Here is a 23,737-nt window from a genome sequence, read left to right as displayed (position 1 = left end):
GAGGTCTGAGAGCTGTGGTTTCTGGTTTCTTCAAGGGCTCCTTTTACCTGCAACTCTTTGTTTAGGGCTTTGCATGGTGTCTCAAAGCTCTCATCATGCCACAATAACATTCCCACCTCCCTTTCCTTCTTAATTTTTCTTGCTAATGCCTATAGTTTTATATATATATGTATATATATATATATACACATATATACACACACACACATATATTAGATGTATTAAATGAAATATGTATTTATTTTTACAGTTTCTCTTTTCATTTAAGAAAGTTCCTTCCACCAGCTAGATAAGTAGAGAAACTTCTGTCTTCCTTGTTCACTGATACATCCTGGACAGAGTTAGGTACATCATAAGCACTCAGTAAACATTTGCAGAATGCTGTGAAAATAGCTTGGATGCAGTAATGCCAGTCTCACAAATTATGAGAAGTTTTTTCAGGTTTCCCAGGTTCCACAAACTTCAAAGAAAACTAGAGCAGGGATGACAGAGTCTAACTCCCCAGCCTCTCAAATTTCACTATTTAAAAACTACAAAAAGTTTTCCTTAGGTGGGAGATAGACGCTCCAAGCAGCTTCCAGGCAAACTGTTTCTTTATGATGGAGATAGACATCTTTAAGTTATACAAAGGTAAAGAAAAGTCTTGGAGTCCAGATGTGGGTCAACGGAGCTTACAGTGCTTTGGGGATGAGAATAAAAGGGCACAGTGATTCAAGGCAGAGGTACCACTTGGTCTGCTTGAAAGAGAAAGAGACTAGAGGTCTTTTTTGTGGAGACAACATAGAACATTATAAAAGATATCAAAACATAGGTGTGGCCCATATTAACCTCTGAAGCAGGGCTTATATTTTATACTCACCCCAACTTTTACTATAGTTTTAACAGAAAGGAAAACCAGTCAGCAACAAAACAACCCTTCTGTGTACATGGTGATGTAGTTGGGGCTTGAAGTTGCACCTTGGTAAGGCAATGACTGTACTTTTCACTTGTTTAAGAATGGGCTTAACCCAGTAACTGAGGCTCCCAGTAACTGAGGCTCCCAGCATCACAGCAAGGAAGGGATGACAGCTGTGCTGTGCTTTAGGTAAAAAAGGTTGCTAGGCTGAAAAAAATTGCCTCTCAATTTACTCATTAATCCTACTTGGAGAAATCTATGAACATGAATTATTTTATATTCTAGATGATTATCATTTAGTGTCCAAACTTGAAGCACCAGGCAGAGTCTGTTGGAGGACTGAAAAATACTTTGGAAGCTATGTGTCCATCTATTTTAATACACTGTGCAGTGATCATCATAAGAGGTTAACAAGAAAAAAATCAAGCATGACTGTAGGAAAAAAATTACTGTATTCAGTGGTGCCAGTCTATGATATTCTAAAAAGATGGTACAGTGGGAGAAATAACACTATGGCATCAGATTATTCCTTATTTCTGTATATAGTAAAAAAAAAAAAGAAAGAAAAAATATCTGTTGAAAAGGGGAAATAACAGAATCCAATAATATAAGTTCCAACAACAATGAAGCCTTTTCAAAACTCGGTGCCTGGTGAACAAATATTGCAGCTCCAAAGGGGAAAATAGATTTAACAACATGGAAAAGAAACCCATGATGCCTGAAATAAGTAAAGAAGGCTGACCTGTATGTGTAAATGAACTGACACATACTCTTTTTGAGAAGTAATTAAGGAGAAAACAAGGATTGCAGAAAAAGATTAACTATGACAATGAAAGAAAAATTCTAAACCAGTTAATACTATTGATGAACTAAAAATATTTCTGGAGGCTATGAAGAGCAGTAATAAAGCAACAATGAACCAAAATGTCTCCCATCATGGATAAAACATATAAACTAATTATAGTACAAGAGAAAATGACAGGCCTAGGAAATAGGTTAAGGAAATTTAGTATACAAATATAGGTAACTGAAAATTGAATGATGTAGGAAGTCTCATTTGAGGAATAATTAAATTTTTTTTCTTGACCTGGGCCATCAAAGACAATAAAAATGTTTTTGGCTATATTAACTGAAACATAAAAAAGCATTAAGATAAAACTGAAACTTAAAATGTGCTTCAGATAACTGATACAAACTTGTTACCTAAAAATACTTTTCCACCAGTTTTATATGTGAAGTTATGAATACTCAGACAGTAAAGAGTACACCTGCAGTGCAGGAGACCTGGGTTTGATCCCTGGGTTGGGAGGATTCCCTGGAGGAGGGCATGGCAACCCACTCCAGTGTTCTTGCCTGGAGAATCCCCATGGACAGAGGAGTCTGGTGGGCTACAGTCCATGGGGGTTGCAAAGAGTTGGACATGACTGAGTGACTAAGCACACATGAATACTTAAGAGTTCATGTGAGAAATTGTCAAGCGGGGAAAAAGACTTTAGAATCTTAACTGTCCAAAGAGTAATGTTATACTCCCTTTTTGTGTGTAGGAAGAGAGAAAAACTCAAAATGGGAGGAGAGGGAAAGTTTACAGCAGAAGCTTCTACAAAATATTCATGAAACATTCTTTCCTGCACTTTAAAAATCACAGTATGCAGTGAAAGAAAATGTTGACAGGAAATGAGTTGTGTGTGTGAAGGACATGGAGCCAAAAAAAAAGCTGACGAATACTCGTTTTCACACAAGAAAAAAATAAGCAGTAAATGATCATTAAAAACATATGTTTTGGTAACTATTGATATGTTAATTAAATTTTAAGATATAATTGAATTGGCAAAGTAAATTAAATAAGATTCATGATTTTAGAAGTTTGTGCATATGTAGGTCAATGATATTCAGAAGCAATATGAAAATATAGCTTAATTACATATAACTTTTAGATTCACATGTGTGTATATCTTTATAGAGAGATGTATATAGGTAAACATATGTATATGCATGTATATGTGTATCTATACATACCTATATATACACATAGAGAAAGATATTTTCTGATTAGAAAAATAAGTAAATAACCCTTTAATCACATTTTAAATTCTACTCTACTAATATTTATTTTTCCTTGGCACTTTTCTATTCCTTTCTTTATGTATGAGGTATAATCCTGAAAGTGATACTACAGAAAAGGAGGACAAAGAATTGGGATGAAAATATCACAGGGCACTAAAATAACTCCACTACTGTTTGGGCTCTGGCCATGCTGGCTTGACTCCAAAACACGTTTCCTTGAGGCGAGTGTCCCTGAAATGCACTGGGAAAAACTGGAGATGGGTTAAAATCATAGCCTTGAAATTCATCCTAAACAAATTTGATCTTTTCAAAGAGAACATGCTCCTGAAGAGATTTTACAGGCAGTAGCAGATTTAGAGGGCTTCCAGGTGGCTCAGCTGGTAAAGTGTCTGCCTGCAATGCAGGAGACCCAGGTGCGATCCCTGGGCCGGGAAAGATCCCCTGGGGAAGGAAATGGCAACCCACTCCAGTACTCTTGTCTGGAAAATTCTATGGATGAAGGAACTTGGTTGGCTACAGTCCATAGGGTCTCAAGGAGTCAGACTTGACTGAGCAACTTCACTTTCACTTTTTCATCAGACTTAGAAAGTTTTTAGTGATAAAGCAGTAATTCAAATATTAGCTTGAGGTGGATTCTAAATGGTGACAAATTTGGAGAGAGCAGAATTGAAAAAACAAAATAGAATCTAATAGCTTAATTTATGATAATAAATTTCATGAAGGGGACATATAAAATGTAAGAGATAGGGCCATTCTGAGAAATTCCTTTATCTGCTGTTTCAGATATATTGACTATATGTGATGTCAGTTTCCAGATTTGAGCTCATCTAAGAATGTGAATTTAATTCTTACAGAAACTTTCCCATAGTTTGAGAAAATTAGCTACCTGTTTTGACTAACTCTTCATTGCAAAAAAATTTCTCATTCTTTGTGAATTTACATCTGTTGCTTACACAGTATACAACAAGAGTACCATTTTCTGAAATAAGAAGAAATAATAGGTTCTATTACAATGGTAAACATAGACAGTATGTTCTTAAGATGATATAGATATTGTGTTATTGAAAAATTAAATAGTGCACAAAATTTCTAAACAAAGCAAGAATCTATAATGGTCTTAAAAGTGCATCCGCTATATTTTAATACAACTTTGATTCTGTTTTGTATCTGTCCTTCAACTTGGAATGAGGGTGCTCTGTGGGTAGAAAAGATACTTATGGAATAAAAATTAGAACAAATGAAACTTTCTTCAGATATCCTGGAATGAAAGGAGTTGAAGGGAAAAAGTTAGTTTCCAAAAAACTACAAAAGCATGCTTATCCTGCTGAGGAAAAGATTCATGGTTACAGATTATGTGTTTGAGTTTGAAAGTGCTAAGCAAACCTTAGCAAAAATGTAGAAATATTGGTCCAAAGAGATTTAAAAGGAAATCTTGAGTCATAAAAGAACATTGAGGAGATTCATAAAGAAAGACATGTAGTAACAAGTCATAAGATGAAATTTGTCTGTACCATCAACACATATGCTCAATAAAGTCGCCTGGGAATTTTATAGAAAATGCAAATTACAGCGGAATTAAAAAGCTAAAAAAGTTGAAATAATTATAAGAAAAAAGGCAAATGTGAACTGCTGTTTGATACATGAAGAATAGTAGAGATGGGTTTCATTGTTCTTGCACCAGAAACAGCTTCAAACACATGATATGGCTTGCATCCATTGCATTTGGGGTAGAGTAGATTGATGCTCAGCGCTGAAGAATTTATGCAATACTTTGGTCATCTCATGCGAAGAGCCAACTCATTAGAATAGACCCTGATGCTGGGAATGATTGAGGGCTAGAGGAGAAGGGGATGATAGAGAATGCTTGGATGGCATCACCAACTCAATGGATATGAGTTTGAGCAGACTCTGGGAGATAGTGAAGGACAGGGAAGCCTGGCCTTCTGCAGTCTATGGGGTTGGAAAGTTGGACACGACTTAGCAACTGAACAAGATTGATGCTTCTCTCACAGAACAGGGAGCTTGTCCTGGGATCCAAAGACCTCAGCTCTTTGCTGTTAGCTGAGCCATTTGGTTCTGACCTTTGTGAATTTTCGTCTTAAACTTGTAAAATGAAGGAGTAGGGCTAGATGATTTCTCAGATTCTTCTTGGATGCAGTCCTGAGTGTCTTATCTTTAGTTCATTTGACTAAACTTGAATAATGACCATGTTAAAACTGATGTGGACAGGCTGGATTTTGTTCATGAGACCAATAAAAAAATTCTCAAAAAGAAGACTCTTCATATTGTCTTCTAGAGTCAGTAATGGTTCAAGAGTATTCTTCTTTTCAAATAATCATAGAAGTAAATTATGGGTTCTCTGCATGACACAGTACTTAACATAACCATTTAGATTATTCCGTTGCAAACTTTTTCACCCCCAGCTGGTTAAATCTCTCTCAATCTTCTCTGGTGGGGCTCCAAGGTACAGTCTTCTGGTATTTAAAAATCAAAACTGAACACTTGGAAACCAGTGATCATGAATTGAATTCTTTGCATAGATCCTAAAACCAAAATACCATACTTGTTTTCATCACTCAGATCTTTTAAGCTGGGTCAAGTTTTATAAGAAGCTTTTTTCATTTAGCCTTGACTCTTAAAGCTCCATCAAAAGCCCCATTCTCGCTGGCTTCCCGGAGCTCCTAAATTTGTGTTGGTTTAATGCAGGTTACTCCCACTGATTTTCTCTTCCACACACATACACACATGAAGGAAGCCTGTTAACCTTGTCCTTTCCAACAACCTCAAAATATCCCTCTTCTGTTGTTATTATCTTATTCCACTCCCAGTGGCCTGATCTGGTCATCATGAAAGGATGAAGAAGGCACTTCAAATGCAAAAAGATAAAAGTTAGGGTTTAGATCATTACAAACATTGGACTAGAAATTTGACTGATCTTACTTATAGCCAAGCATATGTGTTTATCAGTATATAGAGGGAGAAATGTTTTAGCTCTTTAGGGAAACAACTTTGCATGGCATTAGGTTCTGAGTGACATTTCTGGAGTGTGACATCACACTGAAAAATGTCCCCCAATACAGTACATTTTTGAGTATACAGTCCCCTCAATATAAGTTAAGGACAGAGAGTTCAAGTGGAACTTAGTGAAAGAATTTCTGGGGACTAAGACAAATACAAGCATATGAAGTTTTGTATGATCTGATCTGGCCAAATCTACAGAAAAATGGACTGTTCTTCAAACGTTATTCCATTTTTGCTCTCTCAGCTAGGGTTTTGGTATAAGTTGGGTAGCAAACTGTTTGAGGTTACTCAGGTATTTACCTGTGATCCCTAAATATTATGAAGAGGATTCCACACTTGTTCAAATTCCACTCTTTATCTCCCATATACTTTCTCTCCTACTGCAGAGCTTTCAGACCTATTTATCTCAGAGTTCTTTCCGAAAAACTTGTTTTCCAGTCTTAGCCTCTGTACCTCTTTTCTAATTTTGCACCACTGAATTCCAAATAATGAACCTGGCAAAGGCAGAGTCCTTCTTGGAAGGCAGGGAAGGGGGAGTAGATAGACAGGATCCTTAGCAAGGTTAGCGGTTAAAAGCCAGCCTGTTATTAATTTTTATTCAGTCACACATACATTATTTTTTTAAACTTTATAATGATGTAGTGTGACATGTATTGTTTTTCTGTTTACATGCAGGAAACAAAGTCTCCGAGAGTTTACAGAATTTTCTCAGAGTCTTATAACTAGAAACTGCTTCAGCAGACATTGTGAACCCTGGTCTTGTAAGAGCCTGGAGGGCAAGTTTTCTGTGGGACTGGTTAAGGTCATATCCATTCCCTATAAAGACTGGATTAGCCAATGGTAATGCTGATACCCTTTTAGCAAAATGGGTGGACGGGTCCTGACTCAGAACCTCACTGGTTTCAATGACTTGACTACTTATACATAGGTTTAGGAAACTTCCACATACGTACAAACCTAAATGAATGTAATGTATAGCAAAGCACTGTATAATTATCACACATATACTTAATACAGAAGTTATATCACAGTCTTGCATTTTCCATTCAGGTATATTAGCACAGATAGTTCCATGTTTAGGGGTCCTCAAGATCACTCAGTTTGCTAAAAGGGTTCACAGAACTCAGAGAAAGTGTTATACTCATAGTAATTGTTTATTGCAGCCAAAGGATACAGATTAAAATCAGCAAAGGCAGAAAGGTCACAAATTGGAGAGGAGAGACCAGAATCAATTTCTAGTTGTCCTTTCCCAGTGGAGTCACTTGGCAGAGCTTAATTCTCCCAGCAATGACAGGACAGATACACACAGTGCGTTGCCTATCAGGGAACTCACTCAAGCATTAATGTCTAGAGTTGCTATTGCAGGTTGGTCAAATCAGTCAATCTTAAAGGAAAACAACCCTGTACATTCATTGGAAAGACTGATTCTGAAGCTGAAGCTGCAATACTTTGGCCATCTGATATGAAGGACCAACTCATTGGAAAAGACCCTGGTGCTGGGAGAGATTGAAGGCAAAAGGAGAAGGGGGCAGCAGAGGATGAGACGGTTAAATAGTATCACTGACTCAGTGAACATGAATTTGAGCAAACTTTGGAAGACAGTGAAGGACAGGGGAGCCTGGCGTGCTGCAGTCCATGAGGTCCCAAAGAGTTGGATAGGACTCACGCATATGACTGACTTTAGTTATTTCATCTCTAGCTACCCCCAGAGGTCATACTGATTCAGCATGGCCCAGACCCCAACTATAAATCACACTGATCAACTATCTGGCAAGTCCCAAAGCCACAGGTATATAAACACTCTTATCAGGCAAGATATTTCAAGAGTCTGAAGGATAGCTGGTTAAGGGCCATTAATTTTTTAGGAAGGTACAAGATTAGACTATCCCAAACCTGCTAACTTAACTCTTTACTGCACAGTTAAGATAAATCTAATAGGTATATGCAGAAATGAGATGAAATAGAATTGGCCACCTAAAATGTAGCTTCTTAGAGAAATTTTAATCACTTATAGAGTAGCTGATTTGGGACATAAAATTTGATTTTCTGATAGAAAGTGTTACTCAACACAATAATTGAGAGAAAATGTAATCTTTAAGAATATTTTATATTTGTAAGAAAAATCATTTAAAGCTAGAGTTTAAATAGGCCAGTGGTTTTAAAGATTATGATTCAAGGTTCCCGAGTCACCACTGGATTCGGGAGTTTTGAAAAGGGGACTTGGTGGGTGAATGGGCAGGTTTCTGAGTACCTGCTGTTCTTTCAACAAGAGCAGCTGTGTTTCAAACTATTTTCCTGATTTATACTTCTGGGTAAAAGCTTGTCTGAAGAAAAGGTACTTGGGTTTAAAAATGCAAAACAGAATTGAAAACCAATTGTTACAGGTTTAATTGTGCCTCTCAAAAACATTATATTGAATCTGAACCTCCAGTGCCTCAGAAAGTGACCTTTTTTGGAAATAGGGCTGTTGCTGTTATAATTAAAGTCAAGATGAGGTCATACTTCAGTGGGCAGTATGGAGTGGGCCCTTAATCTAATCTGACTGGTGTCCTTGTAAGAAGAGAAGAAAGATGCTCAGGAAGAAGGCAGTCATGTGAAGACAGAGGCAGGGACAGGAGCAGCTACAAACCAAGGAGCCCTGAGGAATCCTGGGAAACACCAGAAGCCAGAAGCAGCCAGGAAGGATTCGTCTCTCTAAGTTTCAGAGGGAGTGTGGCCCTGCTAATACTTGGATTTTGCACTTCTAACACTCTGTACTGTGAGACAACAAATTTTTGTTGTTTTAAGCCACCCAATTTGTGGTGCTATGTTACGACAACGTTAGAAAACTAATGCACTGACTAGTCTGATTTCACTCAACTGATCAAAAATTAAGAGGTTAGGCAGCTTACTGAATACTGAGAGTACCAAAGAGATCTACTGTGTATCTGTTCAAAAAATATGCTGTAATTCTGTGTGTTTTAAATGGATCACATTATTTAGTTAGCAACAACAACAACAAAATATATTTTTATAGCTAAAACTCAAGGTTTCTTAAGTAGTCTTTATCAAATCATCATATTGTACACCTTAAATATATAAAATTTTTGTCAATTATATATCAATACATTTGGGGAGGGGAGACATAGCCTGGCTGATAAAATTAGGCTCCTGAAAACAGTGCAGATTTTTGCAACTGCAATTGAGGAATGGAACTATGTAGCAGTCTTTCTGGCCTGAGTTAAAAGAAAACCGACTAGTAGGTTTTTAATCCATTCAAGTACTTATTCATTATTATTTTCACTAGAGGGAAAAAGAACTGGGTGTGCGGGTGGAAGTAGAGAAGAGTGTTTTTCAATAGTTGACTTTTTTTTAGTGGAATAAGCAAAGCACATGCAAGAAAAAAGAAAGTCGTAGTCCTAAATTGGATGTTACTCAGGAGACGTGGGTTTGATCCCTGGGTCAGGAAGATCCCCTGGAGGAGGGCATGGCTACCCACTCTAGTATTCTTGTCTGGAAAATCCCATGGACAGAGGCGCCTGGAGGGCTACAGTCCCCGGGGTTGCAGAGTCAAACATGACTGAAGCAACTGAGAACAGCAGCCCTGTTTTCGGAATTTATCTAATCTTAAACTTAACCTTTGAATCAATTACCCATGACTGTATTGCAATCCAGACAAAAAGTCTATGGCTTAACAGAAGCAACATACTGTTGTTGTATCTGCAGGGGGTTAGGCTTGGCTGGTGTGTCTCTGCTTCAAGTGTCTTTCAGGCTCCTTAGATCAGCAGGATGGTATGAGAGAATACTTTTCTCATAACAGTGGAAGAGGTGTAAGAGGGCAGGTGAAAAAGTGAGCATGCAGTTTCTTAAGGCCTAGGCTGTAGGCTGGCATACTGCTATTCCAGCCCTGCATCGCTGGGCAAAGCAAGTCACACATTGTGTTAGCTAGGGCTGCTGTAGCAAAGTACTGTAGAACAGGTAGCTTAAAACTATGGAGATTTATTGTCTCACTGTTCTGGAGCATCAAAGTCCAAAATCAAGGAATTCCATTAGACCAACCTCATCTGTTTTCAACACTCTGGCCATCAGATTTTGTTTATTTGTTTGGCTGTGCTAGGTCTTAGTTATGGCAGGTGCCATATCTTCTATCTTCACTGTGGCACATGTGGACTCTGAGTTGAGGCGTGTGGGATCTAGTTCCTTGGCCAGGGGTGGAACCTGCATTAGGAGCTCAGAGTCTTGGCCACTGGACCACCAGGGAAGTCCCTGGCATCAGAATCTTAAGGCAGTGTGAGAGAGGCCATCACGTCCTGCTGTTCATGCTTAGAAATTAAAAGAGCGTAACTCAGGATTTTATGAAGAAACCAAAGAAGGTGTTAATAAGACTATAGCTCCACCATGAGTAGAAGGTTGGGAAAGATAGCCCCAATATTTTGTAGCACTGCCTGTTGAGAGTCTTTTTTCTCACCCCTTGAATCTTGCTTCAATTAGTGGAAAGCAGTGTTGTATAAATTCTGAATCTTAGGACTCCAAAGCCTTGCAGCTTTCATCTTTTCTATCTCGGAATGTTCCCTAAGACCACCATGTGAGGAAACTGATCTATATGCTGGAGGAGAACGTGTGGAGGAGAACCATGGTTGCCCAGGTGATAGCCCATGACAGCCAGAGTCATGTCAGAGTGGCAAAGTGAAAAGTTCTGGTCCCATCTTGGTCATCTTCTTTGTGCCCTACATTCTCTAGTCTCATACCAGCTGCCCCCAAATCTCTGCTTCAAGCTTTATTTTATATAAATGATAAGAAAGATTTTACTGTTTTCCTTTGCAAGAGCTCAAATTATAAAACTTTAATAACAAAAATTTTAATGGATTGATTGATTGGGGAAATCCGCTTTGAATGAAGGGTGGCTTCCTGAAGTTTTCTGCTGTGCTAACATGAACAGGCAATTCTGTGTTCCCTCCGCAAGATCAGCACACTCTTCTGTTCAGTGTTGGGAAGGGCATTTATACTCTTGGAGGGAAGAGTAATTTCCTGTTTGTTGTCTGAGCTGGAAAAAGATCTCTTCTTGTGCCAAGAACATCACATAGATTTCATCTTATCTGATAATTCTGATTTGTGGTGACTGCCTGGAGTAATATTAAGAAATATTGCAAAACCACATCCAGGTTCAGTTATAACTGATTGCTGATGTCTTTCCTGGAGAGGAAAGAGGCAATTGTTACACCTTCCATTGTATTTCCTACCGTTGGCCATGGTACTTTCTCTGAAAACAATTAAACAGCTCCTTTCCTCTAATAGTAGCAACACTAGGGGGTTTCTGTTTAATCACTTTGTACCCAGTAGGCATAGTTTATAAAGTTATATTAGCTAGCCTAGATAGAGCTTAATAAGATTCACTGATAACTGACATCATTAGAGATAGTAATCTCATCTAAAGTGCAAAGGCTATTATTTTGGTCATTCTTATTTATGCAGTTTCTTTAACAATCATGTATAGTGGTTACTTTGTTTAATCCATGACAATATTTTTTGCAATAAACAATATTTTTAAACTATAAAGCTACAATGATAAAATTGCAAAAGTCTGTAAGAGTTAAATTGAGAGGTGAGGCTTACCCAACTATGGCCAATGGCTAATGGGCCAAATTCAATCTGCCACCTGTTTTTTGTTTTTGTTTGTTTTTTTGGCTGTGCCAGGCAGCATGTGGGCTCCCCAGTCAGGGATCAAACCTGTGCCCCCTGCAGTGGAAGCATGGAGTCTCAACCTCTGGACCACCAGGGAGGTCCCATCTGTTTTTATAAATAAAATTTTATTGGAACATAGCCATTGGCCTATAGCTGTTTTTGCACCAGGATAAGAGGATCCAGTAGTTGCAGTGGAGACCAGCAGAGTCGAGTAGCTGCAGTGGAGACCTTATAGCCTGCAAAACCTGAGATATTTACTATCTGACCTACTACAGAAAAAGTTTGCCTACCCCTGATGAATTGAAATGATTAAGGAACTAATGTTTATTGACTGCTTTCAATATTCAGGGAACTGGAATGGACATAACCCTCTGTCGGGCTCTTTCCTACTTAAAAATGGTAGCACAAGCAGTGTAGCCCAAGTAGTAGTTTTTAATCCTGTCTGCATATTAAAATTAACTGAGTAGAGTTGTTAAAACTATTAATACTGGGATATGACCCATGTGAGATATGCATATTTTTGAAAGCTGCTCAGCTGAGTCTGATGTGTTATAAGGTTACAAAGCATTGATCAGGGTTATTATTTTACACTTCAGCTGTTTGCTCTTACAGAGGTTAGATGGTATAACTAGCCTGTTTGACTTACAGTGGTTCAAATATGATAGAAAGTAAATCTGAAATAGCTTAACAAAATGGAATATAAAAATTTCTGGGAATGTCCGGTACTAATTCAGACTGAGCCATTTTAAAGTCCCAAGCCGAAAGAATTTTTGCTGATCAAATTTTCTTATTTGTAAAGCATCATCATTTCATCCACATATCTCCAGATTCAAAACTAATAGTCAGGCTAATGAAAAAGTTATTTAAGTCTATTTTTGTGTGTGTGTGTGCCTTACTTTCTTAACACTCTTGAATCATTTACTTCAGAAAATAAATCCTGATATAGCTATATTCTGTCTTGCAGTTAGAAATCTTGTTCACATTGAAATACTACTTAGAAAGTACTTGAAAAATGGGTAGAATACAAGAGGATTTAATTTTGGCTAGATAAAGACAATTTTTTTCTAGTTCAACATGTGGCAAATTATAATGGGTATCCCAGGAATAGTGGCCCAGGAAGCTCTTTCACAGCTCTGGTTCTAAGGATATATACACTCATTGTCCTGTTTAGTGCACCACTGACTTTATGAGTTTAAGTAGTAATTTTGATAAGGCATATACCAAATTTTTTCATAGACATCTGAAAGTAAGACTTCTGTGAATTACTGGAATTACACAAAGGCAGAAGTTATTTATAGATGGAGAAACTCACACTTTAAGATGCTTATTCCAAAGATGTATCTTGAGAATTTTCTAGGCAGATTAGTGCACCAATAGTAAAAATTATACATTTATAATTTAATTTTTACCAGCCTAGCAACTAGTTCAAGCATATGTGGAGATGAAAATTTCCATCCATTTTGCCAAATCACACTTCATCAATCTGAAAAATCTGTCTTGGCCCCACCCCACCCTATTTGGTGCCAGTTCTTCTTCACTACTATGTTCTTCTTCACTACTATCTTCTCAAAGCCTGAAATTTCCTCTCCCATCAAACTAGGAAAACTTGGAAATCTCTTGGCTAGAGATATTCTTACAGATCTTTAACAAAATTCTGATAGATTATAATGATGAGAAGAATCCATCTTATTTTTTTTTAAGTTATGTTCTCTTTATACTCTTCCGTTCTTACTTTCTGTGGACTTGGCAATACCACCATGAAAACCAATCTGTTCATCTTCATCTGAGAATATCCGTTTTCTACTGAGAATAGTTTTTCTTCAAATGATGCATGCATTTTTCTTTGCAAAAGTCTGCAAAATCCTGGGTCTGCTTCCCCAAAGTGTCTCTATCTTGGAGCAGGACCTCAGACTGTATCAGAAGTAACGTTCTCCACAGTGAGAGAATAACATTCTCTTGGTGTGTGTGTATATATATATATATATATATATATATATACTGTACATATGTTCAGTCGCTAAGTCGTGTCCAACTTTGTATGACCACATGGACTGTAACCTGCCAGGCTCCTCCATCCATGGGATTTTTTTAGGCAAGAATACCGAAGTAGATTGCCATTTCCTTCTCCAGGGAATTTTCCAGATCCATGGGTTAAACCTGTGTCTCCTGCATTGGTAGGCAGATTCTTTACCAGTGAGCCACCTGGGAATATGTGTGTGTGTGTGTGTGTGTGTGTGTGTGTGTGTGTGTAGTATGTATACATATACGTATATGCATATATATATAATTTCTTTTTTTATACTCTTATTCCCATTTTTAGAGAAAAAGTACTAAGAAGCACAGTGTAAAAGAGCACAGTGATAACACAGGAAAGAAACTTGTATTTATTTAGTATCTAATATATGCAAAGCCTTGATAAGCACTTCACATATGTTATTTAATCGTCATAAGAAATCATCATACAGGTATCGTTTCTATTTTTACTGATGAGTAGGTGGATTTTCAAGGTCATAAGCTGGTAAACAATCTGTTTTTTATAGTCCTATGTAACTAACAAGTGATCAATTAACATTAATTATAAATCAGTGGATTCTTATTTAATGAGCTTTGCTCATTAAATTTGGAAATCACTTTTCATTTTTTCATATATGCCTCAGGATGCATCACAGGCATTTATGAATGAGTAATTTCCACCTCCATATGAGGAATGTGGTAACTTTCCAAAAATATCTACATACCCAGAGTAGCTTCCCACCACCTCCTAAGAGTAAGTTAGGTTTCTTTATGATGTCAACCCTCTGAAGCTAAGCCCTTTTGCTTTAGTTGAAGGGTGCAGCTTTGAAAATGACTGCAGTTTGATGTCTTACAACTTATTGCAGTTCTCTGCAAGTCCAGACATTTTATGCAGCGAACAGAGAGTACAAATGTAGCTAAGTGTTAATTAAAAAGAACATCTTGAGTGTAAACATTAAAAATTGATCACCTTCTGTGAGCAATTCAATTTATGAGCATTAACATATTCTAAGCTGATGTCTTGAGTTTTACTAGAACATCTCGGTGCAAAATGAAGGAAAAGAAGGAAGAACCCTTAACATGAATATATTTAAATCCCTCTCTTCCCAGTCTGGAGAAGGCAATGACAACCCACTCCAGTACTCTTGCCTGGAATATCCCATGGACGGAGGAGCCTGGTGGGCTGCAGTCCATGGGGTCGCTAAGAGTCGGACACGACTGAGCAACTTCACTTTCACTTTTCACTTTCATGCATTGGAGAAGGAAATCACAACCCACTCCAGTGTTCTTGCCTGGAGAATCCCAGGGGCGGGGGAGCCTGGTGGGCTGCCATCTATGGGGTCTCACAGAGTCAGACACGACTGAAGTGACTTAGCAGCAGTAGCAGCAGCTTCCCAGTCACAGTGGGTGTGCAAATTCTAAGGCCAGAGATATGGCTACTTCAGTGTTGCTCTAACTGAAGCAGCTGAAGAGCAGCGGCTTCCCAGTGTCCCTAGCCCCCCACCCTTCATGGTCGAATTCACACCATCAATTCTGCATTGTTGTAATTGTTTTTGGCAAAGTGGGAGACATGTGGAGTGGCTCCGACAGCTTTCCTTTCCTTTTGGGTTATACTAAATCATTAATGAGTGCATTTATTTATTGAATTTTCAGCTTGTTCACTAAGGTGTAGCAGAGTGTGTATATGAGAGAATGAAGAAAAGAATAAATTAAGTTTCATCACCAAAGTCAGTCAACTATCTCTGTGAGCTTAATTAAGGGAATAATTTTTTCCGTTTAGTTCCAGAGTCTGTTTTCAATGTCAAGATCCTGATGCTGCATTTTGAAAATATTACTAAATACAGTTAGTGTCATCAAAAATGAGAATTCAGGGGAATTTCTTGTGGGTTTCTCTTTAGGTCCCTTAACGTGTCCTATCTTCTATTGAGTTCCTTCCCTAGTCCTGGGAGTCTAGTGACTCAGGGCTTTTCTGATGCTCCCTGCCTGCTCAAAGCTCCATGCAGTCATTCTGTACATGTCTTCTTCCCTCCTTCCTACTCCTCCAAAAATTCATTGATTCTCTACTCCACGCCTTTAGCATTTCATTCTAATAAGAAATCTAATTTATCTGTGGCAGGTATTAGCAGTTGATGATGACTCTTCAAGGAGGTACAAAGGTGCCTGCTTTTAAAAAGTATGAAGTGTCTTCAATTTTGAGAGATGAGAAATCTTCAAAATCCTATTGTGTAGAGTGTCTTAGAACTGAATCTGCCATGTCTTTTTCATGCTTGACTGTTGTATGGGCGAGATGAAAATAAGTTCAGAAAAAATTTTTCATTTAAAAATTTTTCTTTATTTTTGGCTATGTTGTGTCTTCATTACTTTGCGGGTTTTTCTCTAGGTGCTGCAAGTGGGGGCTACCCTCTAGTTGTAGTCTGTGGCCTTCTCATAGCAGTGGCCTCTCTGGTGGAGCACGAGCTCGGGGGTGCGAGGGTTTCAGTACTTGCGGCACTTGGGCTTGGTGGTTGTGGTTTCTGGGCTCTGGAGCGCAGGCTCAATCGTGATGTACAGGCTTAGCTGCTGTGTGGCATGTGCTGCTGCCACCAAGTCGCTTCAGTCGTGTCCGACTCTGTGGGACCCCATAGATGGCAGCCCACCAGGCATGTGAGATCTTCCCAAATCAGGAATCGAACCCATGTCTCCTGCATTGACAGGCAGCTTCTTTACCAGTGAACCACCAGGGAAGCCCCCTCACAATTCTTAACTAGATTTATCTTATAATAACCAAGAAGGGGTTTCAGAATGGGCTTGGAAAAGAATTTTAGTCTTTTTTAAAAATTTTGCTTCATGTAAAAATTAGGGTAATATTTTAATGAAGACATTGTGTTTCAGTGTCTGTAATATGTGATTATAGACTGCATTATGTGTAGCAAATGGTAAGATTTAAATTTTAAAATAAAACTCTACCTAATAGCTCATCAAAATAAAAGTGTATTGAGTGCTGATGGACTCTGGCTTATTTTTAGCAGGTAACTTAGTGGAGGGCTTGCAAAGGTGTAATTGTTGGTGTCATTCTTCAAACCCCAGCACAAAAGCAACAAGATGGTATCCAAGTGAAATTCTAGTGTACTAAAAATATAACAAAGTTTGAAAGAGAGAGTTTAATTTTATTAAATTGTCAAGAAAATGAAGTAATTTATTTTAACATAAACTTAGTCATCAGTGAAATTTTAAAATAAATAGTATTTTAAATGTTTCAATCCAAACTAAATATTTCTTTGGAATGTTTTAGGGTAATGGAGCAAAAAATGAATTCTGTTCCCCAAATCCTGCAGCTTTAAGACCACTTTCATAGCAGTATAGAGAATATATCATTAAAAAATGGTGGCAGTTTTATGTATTTTATTTTGGTTCTGGACTCCTGTGTCTTTATGAGAAAAAGGAATCTGGATAAAAGAGATCTTTCTGTCCATTGTCTGATAAATACCTATGTGTGATTATTGCTGTAACCATTTCCAGATATTTTTGCCAAGTTTCCAAAAAAATAAGCATTAATACTGCAAAATACTGCAAAATATACAAAAAATTACTGCATTAAAAATGATTCAAGGTTCTTAAAAAGTCTGATTATACTATTAACTTATCAAAAATTTGCATATGAAAATTAGACTCTAGCTGGATAATAAAATTTATGCTATGATTTTGATTCCTCAAAAAAGATAATTACATAGGTTCATAATTTCCCACTGGGCATTTTTCAGTTGGCATCTTAAGGGGCTAGTACTGATTACGGTGGCGTTGGCATGAGGGGTCTGGATTCAGGGAAAGCTGGAATCAGAAGTGTGTATCGTTGTCAGAACGACATTCCAAGTACCAAATCAGTCACTTTGTAGCGGATCAACCTTAGAACACCACTGCAAAATGGGGATAGTAACAGCCACTTCACAGAAATTGCAGGAGGAGCACAGGAAGCTATGTGAGGAACTATATTATGCCAGTGAGTTATTATAACCTGGAAAAGAGTAAGGGAAAAACAAGTCAATTTTGTCCTCCCCACCACCCATCCCACTAAACCATCTTGGTCAAGGATTATTTGTGCCTCGAACAGTTATCCAGAATAGCTGATATTGAACGATGAGGATACTCTTCAGTTGACTGAAAGCAATTCATTAATCTTAAGAGGAAAAAAAAAAAAAAAAGGAATTCATTGGTTCATGCAACTAGAAAGCCTTAGAGATGCTAGGAAAGTTGTCATGAGGAATCGTTATCTTTTTCAGCATTTCTTGGCTCTTCGTCCTCTGTGGTATCTTCATGCTCAGGCAAGCCTCCCCCAAATGGTGGTGAGAACGGTCCCAACAATTCCCAACCTTGTAAAGTCCCTTCATGCTTGAGATCTCAGAAGGGCAGAGACTCTCAATTCTCTAATCAGTCTCCAGAAAGGGATTGTAAATCACCAAGGGTGGGTTTTGTGCAACAGCCTCCCCCGTCACCACTAGGAAGAGAAGGGACAGTTCCTAAAACAAGAACATCCAAAAGGGTGATGGTACTCTGGTTCAAGTAGGAAAAAAAAAAAAATAGACCCTATTCTATAAGGGGTAAAGAGGATTGTCATAGGGTTAGAAACAGGAAATGAGATACAACAGGGCCACAAAGAAATTGGAACTGCAAAGTCTCCCCTACAGCTAAGTGGGGTTGGATTTCCCACTTTTATGTTCCCATAGTATCCTGAACTTTCCCTATCATAACATTTGTGGCATTTATTATAATCAGTTCCTCTCAGTCCTTTTTGAAGAAACAAGCCTATGAAGGCGTGGGCTTTTATTGTCCCATCTGCTGTTGAATCCCTAGCATCTATGGTAATGTAGGGATCCTAGTAGGTTTAGCAAATATTTGAATGAGTGGATAAATAAATGAGGTTGTTCACTTTGTCTCTTATGGTGCTAGATAACCCGTCATTTGTGTACATCTGCTCCATTTATATGCTCTCTCTGCTATACATTGGTGTCTTTGTTCTCTTGTATATACTTATCATTGGCTTTGCCCTGCTATATCAGTAATTTGGCCCTGATTTTGTTTGTTCTTTTGGCTCTAGAGTCTCTCAGTTTCTCAACTGTAAATTTAAGGAGAATAAGAAACATTTGGGTCATTGTCCATGCTTTATCTAAGCAACTGCAGGTGGGGGTGGGGATATGCTGTCACAAACTATGTAGGGCTGCATAACACATCTCTTCAGCAAGGACTCTAGTTGTAACTACATTCATCCCTCAAGTGATCTATAGAGGAAAAGTGATATAATCAATCTGTCTCAAATCAGACTTTAGTAAATGAAACTTATCCATAAAAGTCTTATTTACTAGCTCCCATTCCCTTAAAAGCCATAAGTGTTCTAGTATCTTGAATATTATTCAAGTCTACTATGGGAGGTAGATCTTTCATGTGTCATAACTATGACTTTTCATCTATTCATATATTAACTTAATAAGTGTTGGTAGTTCCTGCTTAGGCAATAGAGCCTAGACTCTACTCTAGATGTAGAAGAAGTTACATATTGACTGTGTCCTTGAGAACCTTACAAGGGAATCAATCATTCATTCAGTCAATATTGATTGAGCTTTGAGTTCCTAGAATATGTTAGGAGCCATGCAAGAAAGTGGGGGTGAATGACATAGACAGTCCCTGGTCTGCCAGTCCCTGGTTACCTTAGTGGGAAAGATAAACAATTAAAATAATTATTATAATATTCATGAAAGAGAGAAAAGCTTTAAGGAAGCAAATAAGGAGCGGACTTAACTTCAGCTAGAGGACTAGAGAAGTCTTCCTGGAAAAGTGGAGTAAAGGTAGGCATGGGAAGATGAATAAGGACTTTATAAAAGGAAAAAAAGGAATGATAAATATTTCAGGCACGGAGTCATGTGAAGAGGAGTAGAGGAACTGAAAGGAAACACATACACACACATGCCATATAGTAATCAGGGTTTTAGGAGAGACACTTTCATTTTAAGAAAAAGATATCCCATTATGTGTAGCTTTGTTATGTTGCTATGCTTTTCTCATTTACTAGGCATCATGGAAATCAATCCAAATCAATTGGTAAAGATCTAATTCAAATGCATACTTTTAATGACTGCTTACGATTCCATGTTGTGGATATGCTGCAGTTTATTCAACTCTTCACAAATAGGTGGGTCTTTCTTTGATTCCATCTTTTGCCACTAAAAGAATATTGTGTAAACATCATATTCTTAAATGTACTGGAAATTTTTGTTTCCTAGGAGTGTTATTGCTGGACCTAAGATGCATATAACCAAAGATCATACAATAGTGAAAAGCTGAAAGCTTGTCCTGTAAGATCAGGAACAAGACAAAGATGCTTACTCTTCCCACTTTTATTTAGTATAGTACTGGAAGCCCTAGCCAGAGTGATTAGACAAGAAAAGAAATAGAAGACATCTAAATTGGGAAAAAAGAAGTAAAACTATTACTGTTTGCAGATGACATGATATTAGATGTAGAAAACCCTAAAAATTTCACCAAAAAGCTGTTAGAACTAGTACGTGAATTCATTAAAGTTGCATGATACAAAATCAGTATACCAAAAGCTGTTGCATTTCTATACAGGCATAAGGAACTCTCAGAATAATTAAGAAAACAATGGCATTTACAATTGCATAAAAAGAATAAACTAAATTTCAGGTGGTGCAGTAAAGAATCTGCCTGTCAAACAGGAGACGTGGGTTTGATCCCTGGGTCAGGAAGATCCCCTGGAGATGGAAATTGCAACCCACTCCAATATTCTTGTCTGGGAAATCGCGCGGATAGAGGAGCCTGGTGGGCTACAGTTCATCGGGTCACAAAGAGTCAGACATGAAAACATGTAAGATGTTAGTGAAAGTAATTGAAGACACAAATAAATAGAAAGCTATTCTGTGCTCATGAGTTGAAAGAATTAATATTGTTGAAATGTCAATGCTTCTATAGTACTGACCATATTTAGTATCGCATATTTGAAAGCTGCTATGAGAGTAAATCTTAAAATTTCTCATAAAAAGAAAAGAATGATGCATTTACTGTGGTAATCATTTCAGGATATATAAAAATACTGAATCATTATGTTGTACACCTGGAATTAGTATAATGTTATATGTCAACTTTTTGTTGTTGTTGTTTAGTTGCTGAGTCGTGTCCCACTCTTTGGGACCCCATGGACTGTAGCCCGCCAGGCTCCTCTGTCCATGGTATTTTCTAGGCAAGAATACCGGAGCGGTTTGTTGTTTCCTTCTCTAGGAGATCTTCCTGACCCAGGGATCAAACCCAAGTCTCCTGCATTGCAGATGAATTCTTTGCCGCTGAGCCACCTCGGAAGCCATATATGTCAACTGTGTGCTCATTCGCTCTGTCGTGTCCAACTCTGAGACGCTTTGGACTGTAGCCCACAAGGCTCCTCTGTTCCTGGGATTTTTCAAGCAGGAATACTGGAGTGGGTTGCCATTTCCATCTCCAGGGGATCTTCCCAACCTAGGGATGGAACCTGCATCTACTGAGTCTCCTGCCCTGCAGGTGGTTTCTTTATCGCTGAGCTGTTGAGGAAGCCCCATATGTCAACTATACCTCAGTAAAAAAATAATATACATACAAATTGCCCCCCGCACGCTAGCATTTGTGTTTTCACCAATTTGGTGGGAAATTCTTTTTTATAACATCCCTAATAGCAATAGATATCATCAACTTTTTTAAGTTATTATTAATTTAGTGATTGTTAGTTGCTTTATTTGTAGTTCTCTCAGTTCTTTGGAGCATAAAGGTCCTTTCGTATGCATACTCAATTTTACTTTCCAAACTCTTATTAGCTTTTCCTTTTAAGCATAACTGTTTTACTTCAAGAATCTTTATTTAGGATATATTTTGCCCATTCACAGTTATTATCTAGTTAAATTTAAATATGCATGTTCCTTTCATCTTCATCTTTCCTTTTCTTGTGGTCTTTCTTGTTAATTTACTGTCTGGTTGTAGATTTATCTCCAGTATACTTCTCATTGGGAGTTCTCTGAATTCCTGCTTTTGGGCAAATATTTCTCTTTTGATCTGTCTGGTATATGGCACCTTGGATGGCTTTAGGATTCCTGAGTTCTGTCCTTTACTCTCCATCATTTGAAAGTGGTCTGTCATTTTCTGGGTCCCTCTGTTGTGTGTAGATGAGAAGCCAAGCTTTTCTGATGATTTGTTTTGAACTTAATCTTTCTTTCATAAAACTCTTGTAAGAGTTTTTCATAAGTGCAGGAATTTTACCTGCATATGCCAAATGTGTGTCCTGCTGGGAACTTAGCCCTTTACATCTATTCTCTTCCATCAACTCAGGGACATTATTTTTCTTTTATGTGCACAATTACTTCCTCTTCTGAATCTGTAACCTTTTTCTCCTAGAATTCCTGGAATTACATTCCCTGGATCTGTCTATCTAGTCTTATGTTTTCTTTCATAATATCTAGTCCTTTGTAATTTTTTTTTTCCTTTTCTTTGGTCCCACTTGATGTTCTAGGTTACTCATTTAGTTCTCTTTTTTATCTTTTAAGTGTGAGAATCACACTTTTTTCCTTTTTAGGGGAATATGTGATTAAATTGAATTTCTTTCATGTACTGCTATTACTGTTGTTGTAATGACAGATGGTGGTGTTGGTAATGGTAGTAGCGCAGTAGTAACAATAGTAGTATTTTGGTTTGGATTGATACCTGTCTTCTTTTACAGTTCCATTTTGCTAGAAATTCTCTCCTGGATTTTTTAAGATTTATTTGTTTGTTTATTGTCTGTGATGGGTCTGCTGCTGCTAATGCAGGCTTTCTCTAGTTGTGGAGATCAGGGCCTGCTCTCTAGTTGCAGTGCGCAGGCTTCTTATTGCAGTGTCTTCTCTTGTGGAGCATGAGCTCTAGGCACGTGGGCTTCAGTAGTTGTGGCTCATGGGCTCTAGAATGTGGGCTCAGGAGGTGTGGTGCACAGGCTTAGTTGCTCCGTGGCATGTGGGATCTTCCTGGGCCAGGGATTGAACCAGTGTCCCTTGCATTGCAAGATGGATTCTTAACGACTAGACCACCAGGGAAGCCCTCTTCTGGTGTTTTAACCAAACTTCTTCTCCTGGGTTGTTGTGACTCTCTTGGATAGGTTTCTTGTTTTCTTTGCCTTGCAGCTGGGTTATGGGGACTAAATCTCTCTCCTCCTATGTCCCTTTGGGTTTAAAGGCAAACACTTGGTCTGTCTCAGAGGCAAAGAGGATTCAATCCCAAGGAATTAGTTGTAAGGATGATATGAAATTCATCTGAATAAAACTTAATATTTTCATTTCTAAAAATTCAGGAGTAAGTTCCAAATAATTCCCCACTTAAATATTATTCTCGATGTGCCACTGTGACTGCAGTTGTGATAGTTTTTATTTGTATAGTACAAGCTCCTAAAAAAAGCACTGACTCCAGGGACCATCTTGAGTCCAGCCTTCACTGCTAACTATCGAGGATGGGCAGTTCCCTGACCTCGGCATGCCCCAGTTTCTTTATCTTTAACAAGTGATGATAATACTTGTTCTACTTCCCTCATAGAGTTGTTGTGAGACTAAAATGAAACAGCAGAACAAATTTAAAGTGGTATAAAATATACAGTGTTGATGTTTTCATAGAACATTGGCTGAGTGCATTTTAAATGGGAAAATGCAAAATTCTTTTCTATGTAAGTTCTCTATATTTTATGGATCTACATTCTACTATTAAAGTCCTCTTGCTTCTTTGTTTTAACTTGAAAAGAAAGAGGAGAAAAAAAAACTAATGTGTGGTAACTTTTTGCTAGATAGCAAGTACTCTTGTATAGATTATCTCAAAAAAATAAGGATTGTTCCCATTTCACAGATGAGAATACCTTAGTCAGTGCCAGAGTGAGAATTTTAACTCTCTTCTCCTGACTCCCACGACATGTTGGTACTTGTTTTGCTGTCACTGGAGCCCAGGACAGATGCTCCCTCACTCTGATTTCGGCTGTGCCCTGCTGTTGCTGGACTGATACACATTTGTTGACATTTGTATACATGGCTGCCTTAGAACTGCTCTCTAATTAATGTCATTACG

The 23,737-nt window shown here is 37.9% G+C and overlaps 1 long non-coding RNA gene across 19 annotated transcripts in view; it reads left to right on the top strand.

The window, feature by feature from the left end:
* LOC110127127 (uncharacterized) overlaps positions 1-23,737 on the top strand; it is a 603,755-nt gene that overhangs the window by 39,851 nt on the left and 540,167 nt on the right. The window contains exon 3 of one of the 19 annotated variants that reach the window (XR_011489154.1): positions 19,695-19,814. The exons of the other annotated variants lie outside the window; for them this stretch is intronic. This is a non-coding gene — a long non-coding RNA (uncharacterized lncRNA). The remainder of the gene's footprint in view (positions 1-19,694; positions 19,815-23,737) is intronic. 19 annotated transcript variants of the gene reach the window in all.

The sequence above is a fragment of the Odocoileus virginianus genome, chromosome 8 (genome assembly GCF_023699985.2).
Source record: "Odocoileus virginianus isolate 20LAN1187 ecotype Illinois chromosome 8, Ovbor_1.2, whole genome shotgun sequence".
NCBI classification, from domain to species: Eukaryota; Metazoa; Chordata; class Mammalia; order Artiodactyla; family Cervidae; genus Odocoileus; species Odocoileus virginianus.
The sequence above is the reverse complement of the archived record's forward strand: the minus strand, read 5'-3'. Positions and strand labels throughout refer to the sequence as shown.